The sequence below is a fragment of the Pantherophis guttatus genome, chromosome 7 (genome assembly GCF_059756535.1).
Source record: "Pantherophis guttatus breed Tessera chromosome 7, ASM5975653v1, whole genome shotgun sequence".
In the NCBI taxonomy this organism is placed as follows: Eukaryota; Metazoa; Chordata; class Lepidosauria; order Squamata; family Colubridae; genus Pantherophis; species Pantherophis guttatus.
Window position 1 is genome coordinate 87,484,311 of NC_142069.1, and position 21,804 is coordinate 87,506,114.

At 42.3% G+C, this 21,804-nt stretch overlaps 2 protein-coding genes across 5 annotated transcripts in view; one reads left to right on the forward strand and one right to left on the reverse strand.

Annotated features, from left to right (window-relative positions):
• The window catches only part of LAMB4 (laminin subunit beta 4), a 66,111-nt gene extending 62,409 nt beyond the window's left edge, over nucleotides 1–3,702 (reverse strand). The window contains exon 1 of one of the 3 annotated variants that reach the window (XM_087873374.1): nucleotides 3,499–3,702. The gene's annotated coding sequence lies outside the window, so the exon portion shown is untranslated. The remainder of the gene's footprint in view (nucleotides 1–3,498) is intronic. The other 2 variants (XM_087873375.1, XM_087873376.1) reach the window with 2 other exon arrangements.
• The window catches only part of ERGIC2 (ERGIC and golgi 2), a 60,477-nt gene continuing 41,493 nt past the window's right edge, over nucleotides 2,821–21,804 (forward strand). Inside the window, exons 1-3 of one of the 2 annotated variants that reach the window (XM_087873377.1) lie at nucleotides 2,821–3,582; nucleotides 17,117–17,345; nucleotides 20,454–20,626. The gene's annotated coding sequence lies outside the window, so the exon portion shown is untranslated. Of the gene's footprint in view, nucleotides 3,583–17,116; nucleotides 17,346–20,453; nucleotides 20,627–21,804 lie in introns of those variants that run through there. The other variant, XM_034433612.2, reaches the window with a different exon arrangement.

The window sequence follows — 21,804 nt, forward strand, 5'->3', positions numbered from 1 at the left end:
CTAGAGAAAAGAAGAATTAGGGGCGAGATGATAGCAGGATTCCAGTGTTTGAGGGGCGGACGCAAAGAAGAGGGAGTCAAATCTATTCTCCAAAGCACCAGAGGGCAGAACAAGAAACAAGGGTTGGAAACTAACCGAAGAGAGAAGCAACCTGGAATTAAGGAGAAACTTCCTAACAGTGAGGACAATTAACCAGTGGAACAGCTTGCCACCAGAAATTGTGGATGCTCCATCACCGGAGGTTTTTAAAAAGAAACTAGGTAGCCACTTATCTGAAATAGTATAGGTTCTCCTGCTTGAGCAGGGGCTGGACTAGAAGACCTCCAAGGTCCCTTCCTATTCTATTCTATTCTATTCTATTCTATTCTATTCTATTCTATTCTATTCTATTCTATTCTATTCCATTCCATTCCATTCCATTCCATTATTCCATCTTTTATTCTACTCTACTCTTTCCATATTCTATTCTATTCTATTCTATTCTATTCTATTCTATTCTATTCTATTCTATTCTATTCTATTCTATTCTATTCTTCTATCTTTTATTCTACTCTACTCTACGCTACTCTATTCTTTTCCTATTCCTATTCCTATTCTATTCTATTCTATTCTATTCTATTCTATTCTATTCTATTCTATTCTATTCTATTCTATTCTATTCTATTCTTCTATCTTTTATTCTACTCTACTCTACGCTACTCTATTCTTTTCCTATTCCTATTCCTATTCCTATTCTATTCTATTCTATTCTATTCTATTCTATTCTATTCTATTCTATTCTATTCTATTCTTCTATCTTTTATTCTACTCTACTCTACGCTACTCTATTCTTTTCCTATTCCTATTCCTATTCCTATTCTATTCTATTCTATTCTATTCTATTCTTCTATCTTTTATTCTACTCTACTCTACGCTACTCTATTCTTTTCCTATTCCTATTCCTATTCCTATTCCATTCCATTCCATTCCATTCCATTCCATTCCATTCCATTCCATTCCATTCCATTCTATTCTATTCTATTCTATTCTATTCTATTCTATTCTATTCTATTCTATTCTATTCTAGTTTTGCCTTGCCTTTTTTGAGCTTCAGGGAAGAAAAGAAAAATTTCTTTCATGTTAGCGCTCCCCAAGATCAGATTTTTGATCCCCAAGATCAAAAATGATGTTTATTTTTAACTCAGTATGTTGAAAGAGAAAAAGAAAGAAACACCGATATTTCAAGCTCATATTCCATGAAAACGATTCCATTCTCACAAGGATTATCTGAGGAAATGTCCTAACAGAACTACAGTCCTGGAAATCTGTGTCTCGTGTAAACATCACTGTTAGTCATTTCTAAGTTTTATTGCTGTTTCGCTTATTTATGAATTATTAAATTGAGCGTGCCACAGTTATTTTTTTTAAAAAAAAACCCATCTGATGCATTAAAGAGATATACTAGAAATCATAAGGAAGTGAAAATCTCTCCAGGTATGTGCAAACGTGAGGCGACGAGAAAATAATTATGTGATTTTTTTTTATTAATACTCATCTTCCAAAGTCAATCGTTTAGAGAAGAAAATTTCCAGCTTTGTTTTGTTTTTGATACAGATATTGACGAGAGAAAGAAATTTTAATATCAAATGACATAAATCTTTTGCAATAGACTAGCTTTCTGTAAATTGATACCTTCCACGTACGTTGCACTAACTCCTAACATCTCCTGCTAGCGTGGTGCTTGGATTGCAATAACTGAAGTCCCAAATTCTTTGGACTTCAGGAACTTACATCAGAACCGACGCGTCGTTGTTTCAGACCCAATGAGGGACATAAATCTTCAATTATTTTTGAAAGTTTGAGAGCTTGAAATGATCGGTTTAATGTTTTTGGTAAAAGAGTAGAGAGAACATGGTTTCAAAACACGGTTTAGACAGCTCTGCGTATTACTGTTCTCAAGGGTTAAGACAAGTTGTATCTCTAACAAATAAGACTTCTCCATGGATCAAGATTGCAAGATTTCCTTCCTTCCTTCTTTCCTTCCCACTTTTCCTCCCTCCCCTCCCCCATTTCCTTTCTCTTCCTTTCTTCTTTTCCTTTACATTCCTTCCTTCCTTCCTTCCCATTTTTTCTCCCTTTCCTTTCTTTTTTTCCTTTCCTTTCCTCCACACTCTTTTCTTCCTTCCCTCCTTCCTTCCCACTTTTCCTCCCTCCCTCCCTTTCCTTTTTTCCTTTCCTTTACACTCCTTCCTTCCTTCCCACTTTTCCTCCCTCCCTTATCCTTTCCTTTCCTTTTTTCCTTTCCTTTCTTTCCTTCCTTTCCTCCACACTCTTTCCTTTCTTCCCTCCTTCCTTCCCACTTTTCCTCCCTCCCTTCCTCACTCTTTCCTTTCCTTTTTTCCTTTCCTTTACATCCCTTCCTTCCTTCCCACTTTTCCTCCTTTCCTCACCCTTTCTTTTCCTTTCCTTTCCTTTCTTTTCCTTTCTTTCCTTCCTTCCTTTCCTTTCCTTTCTTTCTTTCCTTTCCTCCACAGTCTTTCCTTCCTTCCTTCCTTCCCACTTTTCCTCCCTCCTTTTTTCCTTTCCTTTACACTCCTTCCTTCCTTCCCACTTTTTCTCCCTCCCTTATCCTTTCCTTTCCTTTTTTTCCTTTCCTTTCTTTCCTTCCTTTCCTCCACACTCTTTCCTTTCTTCCCTCTTTCCTTCCCACTTTTCCTCCCTCCCTTCCTCACCCTTTCCTTTCCTTTTTACCTTTCCTTTACATCCCTTCCTTCCTTCCCACTTTTCCTCCTTTCCTCACCCTTTCTTTTCCTTTCCTTTCCTTTCTTTTCCTTTCTTTCCTTCCTTCCTTTCCTTTCCTTTCTTTCTTTCCTTTCCTCCACAGTCTTTCCTTCCTTCCTTCCTTCCCACTTTTCCTCCCTCCCTCACCCTTTCCTTTCCTTCCTTTCCTCCACACTCTTTCTGTCCTTCCCTCCTTCCTTCCCACTTTTCCTCCCTCCCTCCCTCCCTCCCTCACCCTTTCCTTTTTTCCTTTCCTTTACACCCCTTCCTTCCTTCCCACTTTTCCTCCTTTCCTCACCCTTTCTTTTCCTTTCCTTTCCTTTCTTTTCCTTTCCTTCCTTCCTTTCCTTTCTTTCTTTCCTTTCCTCCACAGTCTTTCCTTCCTTCCTTCCCACTTTTCCTCCCTTCTTCCCATTTCCTTTCCTTTCTTTTCCTTTCTTTCTTTCCTTCCTTCCTTCTTTCTTTCTTTTCCTTTCCCCTTTTCTTTTTTGACCCAGCACAATGTAGATGTCCACCACAACTTTAGCAAGCGAAATCTATCAACTGTAAAAACGATTTATTACTCCACACTGTGAGTTAAGATTTACATTAAGATCTATGCTTACTGATACATGGAATGCAGCAGAAGCAATGAAAAGATTGCCCAGGTATACGCAGCCATCGTGCAGAGATCCCCAGACAGCCCTTATTGAAGAATTCCTGCTGTTGAAGAATTCCCAACCACCTCAACCGTCTTACCTGGCCTTCGAATTATAAGCGATTCTTGAAACACGACCAGCCAAGCGAAAACAGAGAATTAAAGTCGTACCTCCGAGTTGCAAGGTAACAATGTTTTCCCTTCAGGCACTTGGGTGTAGATGAAAACGAGTTTAAAATCTGCCAAAAAGATGATTTGTTAAGCATGAAATGCTGCCTGGTGCATTTATAGTTGCAACGGAACCTGACGTTTGCCAAAAAAAAAACCCTTGAGAGGCGAAATCCATAAAAATAAAGAGCCTTGGTAGTACAGTGGTCTAAAGCACCCTGTTATTAAGACCAGCTGCTTGCAATTACTGCAGGTTCGATTCTCGCCAAGGCTCAAGGTTGACTCAGCCTTCCATCCTTTCTAAGGTAGGTAAATTGAGGACCCAGTTGTGGGGGCAATAAGCTGACTTTGTATAAATATACAAAAGTATAAAGGCTATTGCTTAACGCATTGTAAGCCGCCCTGAGTCTCCGGAGAAGGGCGGCATATAAATCAATTTTTTTAAAAAAATGCATGTACTTCTCTCTGAGACAAATAGCACCAATCCATTTCTTGAATGGCAAAGGATATTATTCAATCAAGTTTGGTGCGGTTTACCTTGAGTTTGTATCTATTGTGTGCTCGTGTATTGTTGCGGTTGAAGCTGAAGTAGTCACTGACAGGTAGGACGTTATAGCAGATAATTTTATGTACTATGCTTAGGTCAGACCGAAGGCGGCGTAGTTCTAAGTTGTCTAAGCCCAAAATTTCAAGTCTGGTGGCATAAGGCATTCTCTTGCGAGCAGAGAAGTGGAGGACTCTTCTTGTGAAATATCAATTGTATTAATGTCCGATATGCAGTGCGGGTTCCAGACAGATGAGCTGTATTCAAGAATCGGTCTAGCAAAGGTTTTGTATGCTCTAGTTAGCAGTACAATATTACCAGAGAAGAAGCTACGCAAGATTAGGTTAACAACCCTGGATGTCTTTTTGGCAATGTTGTTACAGTGGGCTCTGGCACTTGAATCGTTAGAGATGAGTACTCCAAGGTCCTTGACAGAGTGAGGGTCGTCTACAAGGTCGTGTCCATCCAGCTTGTATTTTATGTTCTGATTATTATTTTTTTGCCAATATGTAAGACAGAGCATTTGTTGGTTGAGATTTGAAGTTGCCACATAGAATAGAATAGAGAGTAGAGTAGAGTAGAGTAGAGTAGAGTAGAGTAGAGTAGAATAGAATAGAATAGAATAGAATAGAATAGAATAGAATAGAATAGAATAGAATAGAATAGAATAGAATAGAATAGAATAGAGTTGGAAGGGGCCTTGGAGGTCTTTTAGTCCAACCCCCTGCCCAGGCAGGAACCCTACATCACTTCAGACAAATGGTTATCCAACATCTTCTTGAAAACTTCCAGTGTTGGAGCATTCATGACTTCTGCAGGCAAGTTGTTCCACTTATAAATTGTTCTAACTGTCAGGAAATTTCTCCTTAGTTCTAGCTTGCTTCTCTCCTTGATTAGTTTCCACCCGTTGCTTCTTGTCCTACCCTCAGGTGCTTTGGAGAATAGCTTGACTCCCTCTTCTTTGTGGCAACTCCTGAGATAATGGGACACTTCTATCATGTCTCCCCTAGTCCTTCCTTTCATCAAACTAGACATACCCAGTTCCTGCAACCGTTCTTCATATGTTTTAGCCTCCAATCATCCCCTAATCATCTTGGTTGCTCTTCTCTGCACTCTTTCTAGAGTCTCCACATCTTTTTTTTACATCGTGGCTGTTAGGATATGGTTTGAGCCTAACAAGTTGTCCAGGCAATATATGTGTTCTGTGACTTTAACATGGATATGTATTGTGTGACTTTAAAGTTTTACTGCTGATTCATTGTAATGCTGAGTCATGCTGTAATTAGATAATCACTAGTTGTAAACGTATTTAAGAAAGGTACTGTAAAGTATTCAGTTGATGATAAGCTACCATTGTGTGTGGAGTTGCTACCATTGTGCTATCATCGGTTGGATGGATCTGCTACCATTGTGGTTTGTGAACCAGAGTGAACTTGTTATTCTAACCAACTACTGTTTGTGTGGTAAGAAGAGTTTTTGTATCACTGGACTGATTTAACTGGCAAAGACTTGGATTGATTTAAAGACTATGAGATTGTTTTTTCACTATAAAGTAAACTTTTGATAAACCAGTTTGCACATCTCTTATTCATTGCTCTCAGCAACGTTTCTCTGTGCTCTACACTCTGCTGGGTTGGTAACACAACAACAATATCCTTAACAGCGGCGACCAAAACTGAATGCAATATTGTTTGATCCTTTTGACGCATAGTCAAGGTCATTTTGAAGGGTAGCAACATTGTCGGTGGGGTTGAATAGTTTTACATCATCAGAGAAGCCAACGCCGTTGCTTTTAATACGATCGCAAAGGTCATTTGTGTAAAGTATATAAAGAGGGAATTTGGGAAGCGGCCACAATCGGTGGCCTTCTCAGCTACAATTCTGCGTTTTTCCAACTCTGCTTTCTTTGATTAGCGACTGCTTATTTGAGAGCGTTGCATTATATATTACACTGTATTGATCTGAGGTTGTGGAAGAAGTGAATTAAGGGGAAGGTAAGCGGAACATTTCAGCGGTATCTCTACGTTTATGGCCATGATCACGATGCATCTTTTATCAAGGTTTTATTTTATTATATAAAATACAAAGAAGAGAAGAAAAAAAATAGGAAATTAAGGGAAGGAAGGGGAGAGGGGTACAAGACAGACACAGTCCAACCTCAACTTTTGGCTTTTACACATTAATATATAGATCGCGATGCATCTTTATTATCTGGATTAATACACAAACGCCTCTGCGTTTGTGGGTATGTGTACATGCAGGTGTGCTCTTTGGGGGCCTGTTATTATTTTCCCCCCTCGAGAAACACTGAGCGAATCCATTTATTTACGGTATTAAGGGGAAAGATCAAATTCATGACTGTGATAAATACATTAAATGCCTTTATTTAATAAAAAAAATATTTTAATCTGTGTCATAATGCTTGCCTTTCCTTTCTCCTCCTTTTATCTTTCCCTTTCCTCCACTCTCCTTCCTCCCGCCCTCTCTCCCTCCCTCTTCCTTTCCTTTCCTTCCCTTCCTCTTTCCTTTCCTTCTTTCCTTCCTCCCTCTCTCTCTCTTCCTTTCCTTCCCTTCCCTTCCCTACCTCCTTTCTTTCCTCCTTTCCTTCTTTCCTCCCTTCCTTCCCACCCTCTTCCTTCCCTTTCCTTCCTCCTTTCTTTCCTTCTTTCCTTCTTTCTTTCCTTCCTCCCTCCCTCTCTCCCTCTTCCTTCCCTTCCCTTCCTCATTTCTTTCCTTTTCCTCCCTCCCTCCCCCTCCCTCTTCCTTTCCTTTCCTCCCTTCTTTCCTTTTTCCCTCCCTCCCACCCTCTTCCTTTCTTTCCCTTCCTCCTTTCTTTCCTTCTTTCCTCCCTTCCTCCCTCCCTCCCTCTTCCTTCCCTTCCCTTCCTTTCCTCTTTTCTTTCATTGTTTCCTCCTTTCTTTCCTTCTTTCCTCCCTTCCTCCCTTCCTCCCTCTCTCTTCCTTCCCTTCCCTTCCTTCTTTCCTCCCTCCCTCCCTCTTTCTTTCCTTTCCTCCCTTCTTTCCTTCTTCCCTCCCTCCCACCCTCTTCCTTCCCTTCCCTTCCCTTCCTCCTTTCTTTCCTTCTTTCCTTCTTTCCTCCCTTCCTCCCTCCCTCTTCCTTTCTTTCCCTTCCTCCTTTCTTTCCTTCTTTCCTCCCTTCCTCACTCCCTCTTCCTTCCCTTCCCTTTCTTTCCTCTTTTCTTTCCTTCTTTCCTTCTTTCCTTCCTTCCTTCTCCTCTCCCTCCCTCCCCTTTCCTTTCCCTTTTTCCTTCTGAAGTACAACTTCCACCCTGTCTTCTCCAGCCCCTCCACTGAAGTATAGCAAACCCAGTAGCATATGCTATCAGCTCTCATCTCCGTCTCTTCAAGAAGCAAATCCAGCCTCCATATTTAATGCACAATCACAGGGTTTCAATAAGGGGCGCTTTAAACAGGTTTTTTTTTTTAATATAACCTAGGACAGCAATTCCCTCCCCTACTCTATCCCAACCTGATCATTGCAAAGAAACGTGGAAGGGTTACCGATCTCACCATCCAAAGTGCACGATTACATCAAACTTTAGTAAGAACAGAAGGATCTACTCCACATAAATGTCTGCAATTCACGGCGAAGATATCTTTAGAAGAAACAATATCTTTCCCTGGAATCTGAACTGTGAACTATGATAGTTTGGAAGAACCAAGAACTCCACGTGATGTCAAAACTCAGGTTCCTACTTGTGAATGAGTTTTTTTTAAAAAAACGAAAGCTTGAAGGAATGCGGTTCACGCACACTAAGGCAATAAACCGATGTCGTTGCTTTATTGAGAAGCAAAACGTTTGTTTCTATTACAGCCAGTCCTCGGTTTACGACCTCAACTGAGTCCAAAATTTCTGTGGCTGAACGAAACATTTGTTAAGTGAGTTTTGCCCCATTTTACGACCTTCCTTGCCACAGTTGTTAAGTGAATCATGCAGCTGTTAAATTAGTAACACTGTTGTTAAGTGAAACTGACTTCCCCATTGACTTTGCTCGTCAGAAGGTCGCAAAAGGGGGATCACAAGAATCAGAGGTCCAGGCTTTTGCTCTGTGCGAAGATGTCTCTCCCGCTCTCGCAGAGAGCTTTATTTTTTATACAGTTTTACACAGGCAAATAAAAAGGAAGGACAGCAACAGCATCCTAATTGGTAGAAACTATTCATCCCCCTCTCAAGATGCCATCCTCTCTGAAGGTGAGATGAGATAATCCAGATCAGAGCCAAAATGAGATCATAGAAGCAGGCAAGACCCACAGTGCATGAACTAAGGCAGTGTGCTGCCCAAAGCTTGGCACTGCGACCTTTGACCTACCTCTACAGGGGACACTGTAACCAGAGGTGGTATTCAGCCGGTTCGGACCAATTCAGGCGAACCGGTAATGGCGACAATCAGCTGGCCCCGTCCACCTGCCCCTGCGCTATTTCCTTCTTTCTGGTTCAGCTGATTCGTGCGTCACAGCTGATTTCCGTGCCTCCGCTGTTCTACTTACCGGGGCTGCCTTAGAAGGTAAGCAGCTGAGCTTCAAACTGCTGTATTTTGAACACTTGCGCAAGTGCGTTAGGCGCGCAAAGTGCGTGTGCACGCACAAAGCGCGCACTTGCCGAACCGGTTGCTAAAACCGGTTGCATCCCACCACTGACTGTAACCGTCATGAATATGAGTCAGTTAAACTGACTCGTTGTTGTGAAAAGAGTGTTAAAATCTATGAGAAGGCAAATATTGAATAGTGCGGTGATGGCTAACCTTTTTGACGTCGCGTGCCAAAAGTGTGCGCACGTATGCACAGCAGCGTACGCACGTGCCTGCACCCATAATGCATGCGCGATCCCCCTGTACCCCGCCCCCTCACCCCGCAGTCCGTTTTTGGTCCTACCGGTTCTGTGGGCGTGGCTTGGGGGGTGTGGCATGGCTTGGGGGGCGTGGCAGGGGAAGGTTACTGCAAAATCCTCATTTCCTCCCAATCAGCTGGGACTCGGGAGGCAGAGAATAGATGGGGGCAGGGCCAGTCAGAATTTTTACTACTGGTTCTCCGAACAACTCAAAATATCCGCTTCCGGTTCCCCAGAACTGGTTAGAACCTGCTGAAACCCATCTCTGCATGGGGGGCGCAGCGTAGCCCCCATGCTCCCCCCAGCCCCCCATGCATGCGCGCACGACCCCCTCACCCACATGCATGCGTGGATAACCCCCTCGGGCATACACTCAGGTCTCCCACATTTATTTATTTATTTATTTGATTTGATTTCTATACCGCCTTACTCCCAAAGGACTCAGGGCGGTGCACAGCCAAACAATAAAACACATACATACAAAATTTAAAAGTAGAATAAAATCAAATTAAATAATTTTGGCCCCGACAAATTTAAAATCCCAAACTTTTAAAACCAATTTAAAATTGAATGTATAAAATACTAAAAGATATTTAAAAATTAAAAATCTTTTATAAAAGAGGGGGAAAATTAGGCCAGGCTGGCCTGGTGAAATAGTAAGGTCTTAAGAGCGCGGCAGAAGGTGCGCAGATCCGGGATCCTCCATATCTCTGGGGGGAGCTCGTTCCAGATAGTAGGTGCCCCCACAGAGAAGGCTCTCCCCCTGGGGGCCGCCAGTCGACATTGTTTGGCTGACGGCACCCGGAGGAGCCCCTCTCTATGGGAGCGTACTGGCCGGTGGGAGGCTATTGGTGGTAGTAGGCGGTCCCGCAAGTACCCAGGCCCCGCCCCTCTGTGCATGCGCTGCATAGACCTGAAAATCAGCTGGGTGGCGGGGTGGAGCTAAGGTGGGCAATGGCTCGCGTGCCCACAGAGTGGGCTCCATAGATTCGCCATCACGGGAATAGTGAATAGTGAATCACAAAAGCAGAATATACATGCTGATACGGAAAGCTGTCAAATTATATCACACTGTTGTGTTGCTTGTGTTTTTTATTTGTTTGTATTTGTTTGTATTTGTTTTTTGTTTTTTACTTGTGTTTTTTAAAGTTGGAAAATGTTCAATAAAAACTATTTAAAAAAAAAAAAGAACAAGAGTCAGTTACCAAGCGGCTAAATTTTGATCACGTGATCAGGGGGGATGCTGAAACGGTCATAAGTTTGAAAAACGGTCGTTAAGTCACTTTTTTCAACCCTTCTAACTTTGAAGGGTCGCTAAATGAACTGTCGCAAGTCGAGAATTGGATGTCATTGGCTAATTCCTGACCTATGACGAATAGGATCAACATTATTCTCAGGTTTGTTTGTTTTTTCTTGTCTTGCAAAAGCAAAAGTAATTTATTTCAAAATATTGACAGCGGGACAGATTTCTGGGTGTAATAAGAATCAAGACCGGAAGAATCTCTCACGCACATTTTAAAAATTTCCATCTCGTACTGTTAGAGAAATATACAGGAATATCTCACACTGGAATGCAGAGATCACGGAGGGATTTCGTGAAAGGTTATAACCTGCATTCCAACTCCGTCTGTTGTATTTCTGCAAGAGTATCTTCAGTATCTTGAGAGTATTAAGAGTATCTTGAGGACAAGGCGGCTCAGCGGCTAAGACGCTGAGCTTGTCGATCGAAAGGTCGGCAGCTCAGCGGTTCGAATCCCTTGTGCCGCGTAACGGGGTGAGCTCCCGTTACTTGTCCCAGCTTCTGCCAACCTAGCAGTTTGAAAGCACGTAAAAAATGCAAGTAGAAAAATAGGGACCACCTTTGCTGGGAAGGGAACAGCGTTCCGTGTGCACCTTTGGCGTTGAGTCATGCCGGCCACATGACCACGGAGACATCTTCAGACAGCGCTGGCTCTTTGGCTTTGAAACGGAGATGAGCACCGCCCCCTAGAGTCGGGAACGACTAGCACATATGTGCGAGGGGAACCTTTACCTTTACCTTTATCTTCAGTTCAGGAATTGTGTTGAGAAATTATAATCTGCATGTACGGTAGTAAGCCAAAATTGTGGAAACCTTTTGGGAAAAGTGTATTTTCTAAAACTAGCTAATAACACCACTTTTTTTTGGAGTAGTACCATAAACTTATATATCAATGGAAAGATAATTGAATCAAGAATGTCATGCAATAAATTGTATGAAGGATTTGCTGTTAGAATAGCAGTTACAGTATAAAGAAGAAAAGTAGAAAAAACGAGATATACAAAAATGATCACTTTTCTATGGTATTTAATTGATAAAAAATTATCACCGTGTCAGTTAATACTTAGTTGGGTAACCTTTAGCATGAATGATGGCCTTACAACGTCTTCCCATGGAGTCAACCAAGTCTTTGAGTTCTGCAGCTGTTATCATGTGAAACCAAGATTGAATGATGGCTTCTATTAACTGGGTTTTATTGCTGGGTCGCTTCTGACTAACCAGTTTCTTTCGTCGGCTCCATAGATTTTTCAATTGGGTGAAGGTCTGGGCTATTCCCAGGCCATTCCAGCAGTGGAATAGGATTCTCTTGAAACTCCAAAAAAAGAAAAGAAAAGTGGGGTTATTAGCCATCAAACCTCAAAAACACACTTTTCCCAGAAAGTTTCCACAATTCTGGCCAATACTGTACATATGCATATGTATGCGTTTGTGTACAATATATGTAAGACATACATATGTGTTTGTGTGTGTGAGTGTGTGTGTATTATATAAGGAAAATAAAAAAGCAAGATTATATATCTAATCTTAAAACACGTATTAGATTTGTTTCCCTAATTCAGCCAGTGAAATATTTAACGCTGAGAAATGGAACATGAGGTTCCTTTTGAAGTTTCCCAAACAGAGCTCACACCTGTTAGGCAGGACTAAACTTGCTTGCAAAACCTAGCTATGTTTGGGCAGAGTTCCTTGACATGGTCTGCTGGGACAAGCCTCACTCCAGAAAACAGCCCCGATGGAAAGTTTTCAGGAGGAGACCGTTGGTAGCCTAGCAAAAAAGAAAGCAGAATAAAACGATATTTCTTTAGAGTTTTACGTGGACTGGAAAGGAAACGGTCCGTTAACAAACGAGCCTGATATCTTGCGATGGATGAAAACATTGAATAGTTCCATTTTCTTGAATCGGCTGATCGCTGCAACGTGTGAGAGAGGCAGTTTGTTAAATTTGGAGTATATATATCTGAAAGAAAAAGTATATTTGAGAACAACGTAAGAGTTTCAGAGAAAACAGAATAAAGGTTGAAAGGTGCAAAGTCAGAGGAAAGGCTATTGGATCTAGCCACCAAAATACTGTCCATCAAGTATGGACCCTGGATTAAATAACCTTTAATTTTCTTTCTTGACAAAGTTTGTGTAACGATAGATAGGAGAGAGGGAGAGAGAGAGAGAGAGGATAGATAGATAGATAGATAGATAGATAGATAGATAGATAGATGGATGGATGGATGGATGGATGGATGGATGGATGGATGGATGGATACATAGGTAGGTAAATAGGTGGAAGGTAGATAGATATGGATGGATGATGGATGGATGGATGGATGGATGGAAAGAAATAGATAAGTAGATAGACGGACGGACAGACAGATAGATAGATATAGATGGAGGCATGGATAGAGAGTTAGAGATGGATGGATCGACAGGAGGACAGAGAGGTAAATTGATATAGATAGATGGATCAATGGACGGATGATAGATAGATAGATAGATAGATAGATAGATAGATAGATAGATAGATAGATAGGAGATAGATTGATATAGATGGATAGATGAAAGAAAGAAATAGATAAATAGATAAAGATATAAATGGATGCATGGATAGAGAGATAGAGATGGATGGATCGACAGGAGGGCAGAGAGATAGATGGATAGAGAGAGAGAGATGGATGGATGGATGGATGGATAGATAGATAGATAGATAGATAGATAGATAGATAGATAGATATAGAGATATAGAGATATAGAGATATAGAGATGGATCACACTTTCTCTTTCTCCATTCCCCTAATTATGGCATTCAGTTTGACCTATAAATGCATGAAGTAATATTTCTGTAAATATCATACTGAAGGAGTTAAGTTATGTTTTCGTCTGTTTTGATGTTTTGCTGTCTTTGAAATAAGACCTCGTTTTAACTCCATGCGTGTGTGCACTAGGACTGTTTTAATCCACAGATCTTTTTCCTTTCGTATTAACTGGAGCATGATCAAAGACATGAAAAAAAAAATCCTGTATAGATTTTCTCAATATCCTGGAGCATTTATAGAGCGTAAACCCCACGTAAACCTCCACAGTATGCATCGATTGAAACGTTTTCTAAAATAAACAGTAGAATCTCTTTATTTGGATTAATTCCAACGAGGTGTTTGAAAACTCCACCCAGAAAGAGAAGGCAGGGACATCCATAATGAAGGTCAAACGCTAGCTGGGGAATTCTGGGAATTCAACTCCACTCATCTTAAAATTTGCCAAGTGTCATCATGTCACTCCTTAATTCCGTTGTACGAGGTGCAATGACAATAAAGCAAATTTAACTTAAGACCTGCAGGATCTCTTCCAACTCTGATATTTCGTTCAGTTCTGATATCTAAGAAATAAAACGCCTGGTACAAGGTACAAAAAGCAGATTTCTTACACAAATTGGGTGTGTTCTGTATTATTGCTTTAAACTGGAGGGCAGCCAGCTTCCTCGGACGTTCGGACGTTCTCAAAGAGGCATGCAAAAACTGCTCACTTTTTGGATTATTAGTAGCTGTTCAAAAGTCGCAATACTTCATTAACCTTATCCTGGCAAAAAAAAACCCACACACATACACACCACTAGTAAAGAGGAGAGTAAACATATTTCTAATACGGGAATAGCTTGCCTTTACCATATTGGGGGCAATATTAAGTGGAGGGGCAAAATAAGGCTATTTCCATATTGCAGCCAACAGAATTGCATGGAAATGAACCAGGGGTGGGTTCTAATTTTTTTTACTATCAGGTCTGTGGGCGTGGCTTATTTTATGGGTGTGGCTTGGGGGGTAATGTGACTGGGTGGGTGTGGCCAACTTTTTATTTTTTTATTTTTAAAAGCATTCTTTCTACAACCTTAAGAGGTTGCAGAAAAACATGCTTTTAGAAGCCTCTGACGATCAGGCAAGTCATCTGGGATCACCAGAGGCTTTTAAAGGGATTTTTTTTCCCTACAACCTCCTCGGCTGGAGAGGTTGCAGAAAACAATGCTTTTAGAAGCCTCTGACGATCAGGCAAATCTGCTGGGATCGCCAGAGGCTTTTAAAGGGATTTTTTTTTCCTACAACCTCCTCGGCTGGAGAGGTTGCAGGAAAACATGCTTTTAGAAGCTTCTGACGATTAGGCAGATCTGCTGGGATCACCAGAGGCTTTTAAAGGGATTTTTTTCCCCTACAAGCTCCTTGGCTGAAGAGGTTGCAGAAAAAATGTTTTCAGAAGCCTCTGAAGATCCCAGCTCAGCCGCGCGATCATCAGAGGCTTTTTTTTTAACTTTTAGAAGCATTTTTTTCGGCCGAAGAGGTTGTAGAAAAAATGCTTTTAAAAGTTAAAAAAAAAGCCTCTGATGAGGTGGGCGGGGTAAGCAAGCGGTGACCGGGCTGGGGACCGGTTTGGGGGCTTGGCCAGCCAATGTTATTACCGGTTCTCCGAACTACTAAAAATTTTTACTACTGGTTCTTGTGAACCGGTGCGAACCGGGAGCAGCCCACCACTGAAATGAGCGTACGACACTGTCCTTCCTTAGTTGTGTACAAGAAGAAGCTAACTTGGGATTTCTTCCTTGGAATTAGAAGAGGGTGTCAGGTTTCGATGTCGTTTCAAATAAAATAAATTGCATTTCCAAATAAATAGTCTTTGATGAAATCTTTCATTTATTAAGCACGACAATATGTCCCCGATTATGTCGCAGCCAACGTTGACTTCCTGACCCCAAACCTTCCCTTTCCGTTCCCCAATTCTCTGGGTCTCATTGGCCATCTTCCAAATCACTCTCCCCATATCTACTACTTCAGCTCCCAGGAATGTCCCCCCTCCCATCCCATCTCCTAGGGGATATTATCTTCAGGGAAAATAAGTAGGTGAACAGTCAAACGTCCTCTTGCCAGCTGCCCCCTCTTTTCCTTCTTATGTCAGCACTAGTGTAAATGCAGGTTGAAGTGCTGACAGAGGGAATTTCTAAGGCAAGAAGCGGAGCCAGCATTAAAACTTGGCTCTTCCTCCTTTTTGCACTATAGAAGTTGCCCCAAGATTGGATTTCACTTGGTGTCCCTAAAGCTCCCCCTTCCCCCCCAAAATAGTCTCATCTAAAAGTTTTGGGGTTGAACTGTGGGGTCCTTGGTGCTCTCTCACCTTGGTGGTTTTCTTACAGACATTTCATTACCTAACTAGCTAACGTTATCAGTGCTGGAAGGGAGTGGGGTTTGTGAAGTGGAATAAGGCGTGGAGGAGGAGAAAGACTGTGAGATCCTTGGTGCTCTCTCAGTTTGGTTGTCCCAAAAATGCTTTTCCAAAAGGCAACAGAGTTTTCTTATTTTTCTTTGAGATTCTTTGAATCTCTGTAGATTCTGAGGCTGGTTATTTTCTTGCAGGCGTTTCATGACCCAACTACTGTGTTTCCCCAAAAATAAGACTGGGTCTTATTTTCTTTTGGGTCCCGAAATAGGCACTAGGTCTTATTTTCAGGGGGTATCTTACTTTTCCCCTCATGTACAGGAGGGCCACTTTTTCTGCTTGCTCACAGTGGGGTAGGAGGCTGGCCGTGCAGGATCTTAAGTAGGGCTTATTTTGGGGGGGTAACGGCTTATATTAGGCACATAGATAAAACCATGCTAGGTCTTATTTTCAGGATGTCTTATTTTCAGGGAAACAGGGTAGGTAACATCATCAGTGCTGGAAGGGAGTGGAGTTTGCAGAGAGGAGGACGACTGTGGGGTTCTTGGTGCTGTATAAGCTTTGTGGTTTTCTTGCAGGCATTTCATCACCCAACTAGGTAACATCATCAGTGCTGAAAGGGAATGATGTTTGCTGAGAGGAGGAGGACTGTGGTGTTGTAGAAAATCAAAGGACTCAGACGTCGAGATCAAGAGAAGCTTTATTTTGGCCAAAGGTTCAGACAGAAAAGATAACCATCTAACATCTGAACAACGTTCTGATTAAGACAAGCATTCTTATAGTCTTCAAAAGCAGCAAAACATGGAAATATGTTAGATCATTCCTATTGGCTAGGCCCCTTATTGCTGGGCATTATATCTTGCGTCTGAGACACAGGAATCATGCAGGAAATACTAGTTTCATATTGACTTATGTGGTTTTAGCTCTACACTTTGACTCGGAGGTGAGAAAGCTAGCTAACTCTGTGGTTTGACATTTCAAACTCAGAAAATGTCTCTTACAATAGCTAGGTGGAGGGACCTTTAGAGGTCATCCAATCCAACCCCGTATCATTTCACTTTTCTCACTTTACGTCCTACTTTAGTGGGGCTCTTGGTGCTATCTAAACTTGGTGGTTTTCTTGCAGACGTTTCATCACCCAACTAGGTAACATCATCAGTGCTAGAAAGGATTGATGTTTGCTGAGAGGAGGACGATTGCGGGGCTCTTGGTGCTATCTAAACTTGGTGGTTTCCTTGCAGACGTTTCATTACCCAACTAGATATAGATATAGATATAGATATGGATATTAAATATATATATAATATATTAATTTATTAATATATTAATATATATATGCTTTAATATATTAATATATATATGCATATATATGCATATATATATATATATATATATTAAAGCATATATATATTAATATATATATAAAAGCAGACAACGCTTGCAAAAACGTTCCCCGAGGGAAGTTCTGCGACGGCAAAAGCAACAGCGCCCCCTCTGGCAAGAACGTCTCTAAAACATGCTCGCGTTTAAAAAACCGCCGAGGGTTGGGCTGGAAAAAAAAAGGGCGCGAGGAGGCAAAGGCGGAGTCCGGTTACAAAACCATAGAGGAGTTTTATAGAAGGGCTTTCATGTCCTAAGCTTCCCGTGGTTGTTTGGTGGGTTTTTCTTCTTCCAGGAAGCCAAAGAGGCGGGTCGTCGTCCCCCCACCCCTCCCCTCACAGAGCCGGGAAGCGGCGTTCTCATTGGCCGGAGTTTGCTGACGTCGCGGCGTTCCATTCGACGAAGCTCTTTCGGGTTCCCGGCCGCCCGCTCGGCTCTTCGGCTCGACGCCCGAACGGACCCGAACGCACCCGAACGCTGCCGCCGCCGCTGCTGCCTGCTGTTGCGGAGATGCGGCGGGGAAGGTGAGTCCCCTTCGACCTCGGTTCCTTTTTCCCGGGGTGTCTTTGCTTTGTGGGTGGGGGTGTGGGGGGGTATCCGTCTCGCCCCCCCTTCCCCTTCCCGGGTCCGCTTTGGCGCACGTGACCCCGCCAGCCTTCCCTCTTTTTGTCCCTGCTGCACGTGTGAATGTTGTACACGGGAAAAGAAAGCGGGGATTTTATTTGATTTTTTTTGCCCTCCTTGCGGGGGGGGGTGAGGGGGCAAGAGAACGGGGGAATTGGCATGCCCAAATGGCTTGGAAGTCATTGAAAGTCATTTTGGGGTTTTTTTTGGTTTTTTGAACGTGGGAATGTGGTGCCAGGTAGGGCAGGGATGCCAAAGTTGGGGTGGGGGAGGTTTTGCACCTTGGAAGATCTGATGGTGGTGTTGGGTGTTTGCAAACAGTTGCAATTGCACCCATGTGCTTGGGCTGCTGCTATTATTATTATTATTATTATTATTATTATTATTATTATTATTATTATTATTATTATTATTATTCCCCCCCCTCCCCAATTCTATCTGTAGAATAAGGACCTGTCAAGTGAAATCACCCCTTTTTAAGTAGATTTATATTTTGGGTGGGTGAGCAGCGGGATCTATGCTTGCGGCTGGTTTGCATTTCCTCTTTCTTTCCCCTAAGGCTTTTTGTGTTCCTTAATGAAAATGGTTTAGCGGAAGGTTGCTTGGGGCTCTCTGAGCTTGCTTGGTTTCTTGCGTGACCCAACTAGGCAACATCATCAGTGCTAGGAGGGAGGGAGGTTTGCGGAGGAGGAGAGGGGACTATGGAGGTCCTTGGGGCTCTCTGAGCTTGCTTGTTTTCTTGGTGGACGTTTTGTGACCCAACAAAGCAACATCATCAGTGCTAGGAGGGAGGGAGCTTTGCGGAGGAGGAGAGGGGACTATGGAGATCCTTGGGGCTCTCTGAGCTTGCTTGTTTTCTTGGGGGACGTTTTGTGACCCAACTAGGCAGCATCATCAGTGCTAGGAGGAAGGGTGGTTTGCGGAGGAGGAAGAGGAGGAGAAGAGGGGACTATGGAGGTCCTTGGTGCTCTCTGAGCTTGCTTGTTTTCTTGGGGGACGTTGCGTGACCCAACTAGGCAGCATCATCAATGCTAGGACGGAGAGAGGTTCACAGAGGAAAGGAGGAGGAGGAAGACTGTGGGGTCCTTGGTGCTCCCTGAGCTTGCTTGTTTTCTTGGGGGACGTTGCGTGACCCAACTAGGTAACATCATCACTGCTAGGAGGGAGGGAGGTTTGCGAAGGAAGGGGGGGGAAGACTGATTTAACGGTAAATTTTGGCCCTCCATTGTGGTCATAAATTGAGGACTGCCTGTGCTAACTCAGAAAGCTTTTATACTAACTATTTTAAAGGGGGAATATTGGTAGCTCAGGGTTGACATGAGGAAGGGTCCTTGGTGCTCCCTGAGCTTGCTTGTTTTCTTGCAGAAGTTTCATTACCATACTAGGTAACACCATCAGTGCTAGAAGGGAGTGGGGGGTTTGTGGAATGGAAGAGGAGGAGGAGGAGGAGGAAGTGTTGTGGGTTTATATTGTGGGTGTCAGTGTGGGTGGCGGCAGCCTCGGAGATTCTTTGGTTGGGTTGTTTACTGATGGCTCTTTGGCAGTTTCTTGATTGGCGGATTGTTTACTCGATGTCTGACGTTAACCTTGGAGTTAATCTATGCTGCTCTGTGTTCCGATTACTAGTGGAGAAGTGCTGGCGTCTTTTTGTTCCCTTTTGGGCTGGTTGCTTGTCTCCTTTGCGTAGATGTCGTTAACCTCTATGTGTCTGTTGATGGCAGATTTGTCAGAGTGCCAGGCTTCTAGGAACTCCCTGGCGTTTTAACTCCAAGCTTAAATTCAGACCAACCATCAAGTAACCCCAATCAAGAAACTGCCAAAGAGCCGTCAGTAAACAGCCCAACCGAAGAATCTCTAAAACCGCCACCGCAAACACTCACAGGGCAAGACACCAGAATATAAACTGACAGCAAACCCCACCTTACTAGCACTGATGATGTTACCTACTTGGGTAATGAAACGTCTGCAAGAAAACAAGCTCAGAGAGCACCAAGAATCCCACAGATCATCTCCTCCTCCTCCTCCTCCTCCTCCTCCTCCTCCTCCTCCTCCTCCTCCTCCTCCTCCTCCTCCTCCCAGCACTGATGATCTTACCTAGCTGGGTCACAAAACGTCTGTAAACAAAACAAGCAAGTTCAGAGAGCACCAAGGATTCCCTGATGTCAACCCTGAGCTACCGATATTCCCCTTTTAAAATAGTTAGTATAAAGCTTTCTGAGTTAGTACAGGCAGTCCTCGACTTACGACCACGATTGAGCCCAAAATTTACGCCGTTAAGAGAGACATCCGTATATATATATATATATATATAGAGAGAGAGAGAGAGAGAGAGAGAGAGAGAGAGAGAGAGAGAGAGAGAGAGAGAGAGAGAGAGAGAATAATATATAGAATATATTAATAAAAATTATTGGAAAAAAAAAGTGAGACATCTGTGAAGTGAGTTTTGCCCTATTTTACGACTTTTCTTGCCACGGTGGTTAAGTGAATCGGTGCAGTTGTTAAGTTAGTAACTCGGTCGTTTAAGCGAATCCGGCTTCCCCCACTGCTGGTCAGAAGGTCACAGAAACGGATGACGTGATCCTGGGACACGGCAGCCGTCATAAGTATGAATCCGCTGCCATTTTGATTGTGGGATTACAGGGGATGTTGCAGCGACGGTGGTAAGTATGAAAAACGGTCGTATGTCACTTTTGCCAGTGCCGTGGTAACTTTGAACGGTCACTAAACGAACGGTTGAAAGTCGAGATCTAATGGTCTAATGACCAAATCTCAGTGGGGTTAAATGAGCGGCTCGGAATTGATTGAAATGTCGTTGCTTTTGAGTAAAAGTTGTGGTTTGACTTGAAGGAGGGCTGAGATTTTTTTTTTTTCAAGCCCCCTCTCGCCCCCCCCAAACAGCCTTAAATCGGTTTGCATTTTGACATCTGTCAATTGCAAAAAATCACAAAAAAATACCCTTTTCCCCCCCATTTTGACACTTGCATTAAGACCATTCTCACGATTGCCAGGGAAATCAACAGTCGGTGTGCAATTTGGCAAATGTAGTTGTGTTTGTGCAGAGGAAGTTTCCTCCGGGGACAAGGAAAGATTAGCCTTGTGAACTTTCGGTGCAGAAGCACCCCAAAATCTTACAAGGAGGATCTGTTAGGAAAAAGCATGTTAAGAGTCTGCAGCTCATAATGTAAGTTGCTTATTACCATGGAAATTTAGACTCCTCTCCGCGATGCTTTTAAAGGCTGTTTTCATTCAGTTGTGGTTGTGATGTGAAAAGATGACACATTTCTACAAACAGCTCTTGGCGAGCGTAATAAGATGAGATTTTTTTTTCTCTGGACACACTGACACACATTAAAAAAATGAAATTCTGATGCCTGCTCTCAAAAGAATATGTGTGTATGTATGTATGTATGAATGCATGCATGTATGTATGTGTGTGTACTCATGCATGCATGTATATGTATGCATGTATGTATATGTATGCATGTGTATGTGTATGTATACCAGTGATATAAAATGATTTATTGTGAATGCAACTGCTTGAGAGCTCCTGGATTGGAGCTGAAAGGCGAAAGGGATGCAGTACGCTCCCTCCCACATGCTGGGGTAGACCAGGTGTCGTGATAGAAAAATAGTTTTTATAGATAGATAGATAGATAGATAGATAGATAGATAGATAGATAGATAGATAGATAGATAGATAGATATAGATAGGTGACACCTTCTTTGTGGGGGCACCTGCCATTTGGAACGAGCTCCCCCCGGAGATACGCACTTTCCGCCGTGCCCTCAAGACCTTTTTATTTCAACAGGCTGGCCTGGCCTAACTTCCTTTTAATTGTTAATTTTAAATTTGTTTTAAAACAATTGGGGGTGTTTTAATCTGTATGGGCCAAATTATCTAATGTGCTTTTACATTGTTTTTTAAATTTTGTATTATGTGTGTTTTATCTTTTGGCTGTTCACCGACCCGAGTCCTTCGGGAGTAGGGCGGTATATAAATCCAAAATAAAGTAAAATAAAGATAGATAGATAGATAGATAGATAGATAGATAGATAGATAGATAGATAGATAGATATAGACCAGGTGTCTCGATAGAAAAACACTTTAGATAGATAGATAGATAGATAGATAGATAGATAGATAGATAGATAGATAGATAGATACCAGGTGTCTCGATAGAAAAACATTATAGATAGATAGATAGATAGATAGATAGATAGATAGATAGATAGATAGATACCAGGTGTCTCGATAGAAAAACATTTTAGATAGATAGATAGATAGATAGATAGATAGATAGATAGATAGATAGATAGATAGATAGATATTCCTCGAGTAATGACCATAATTGAGCCCAA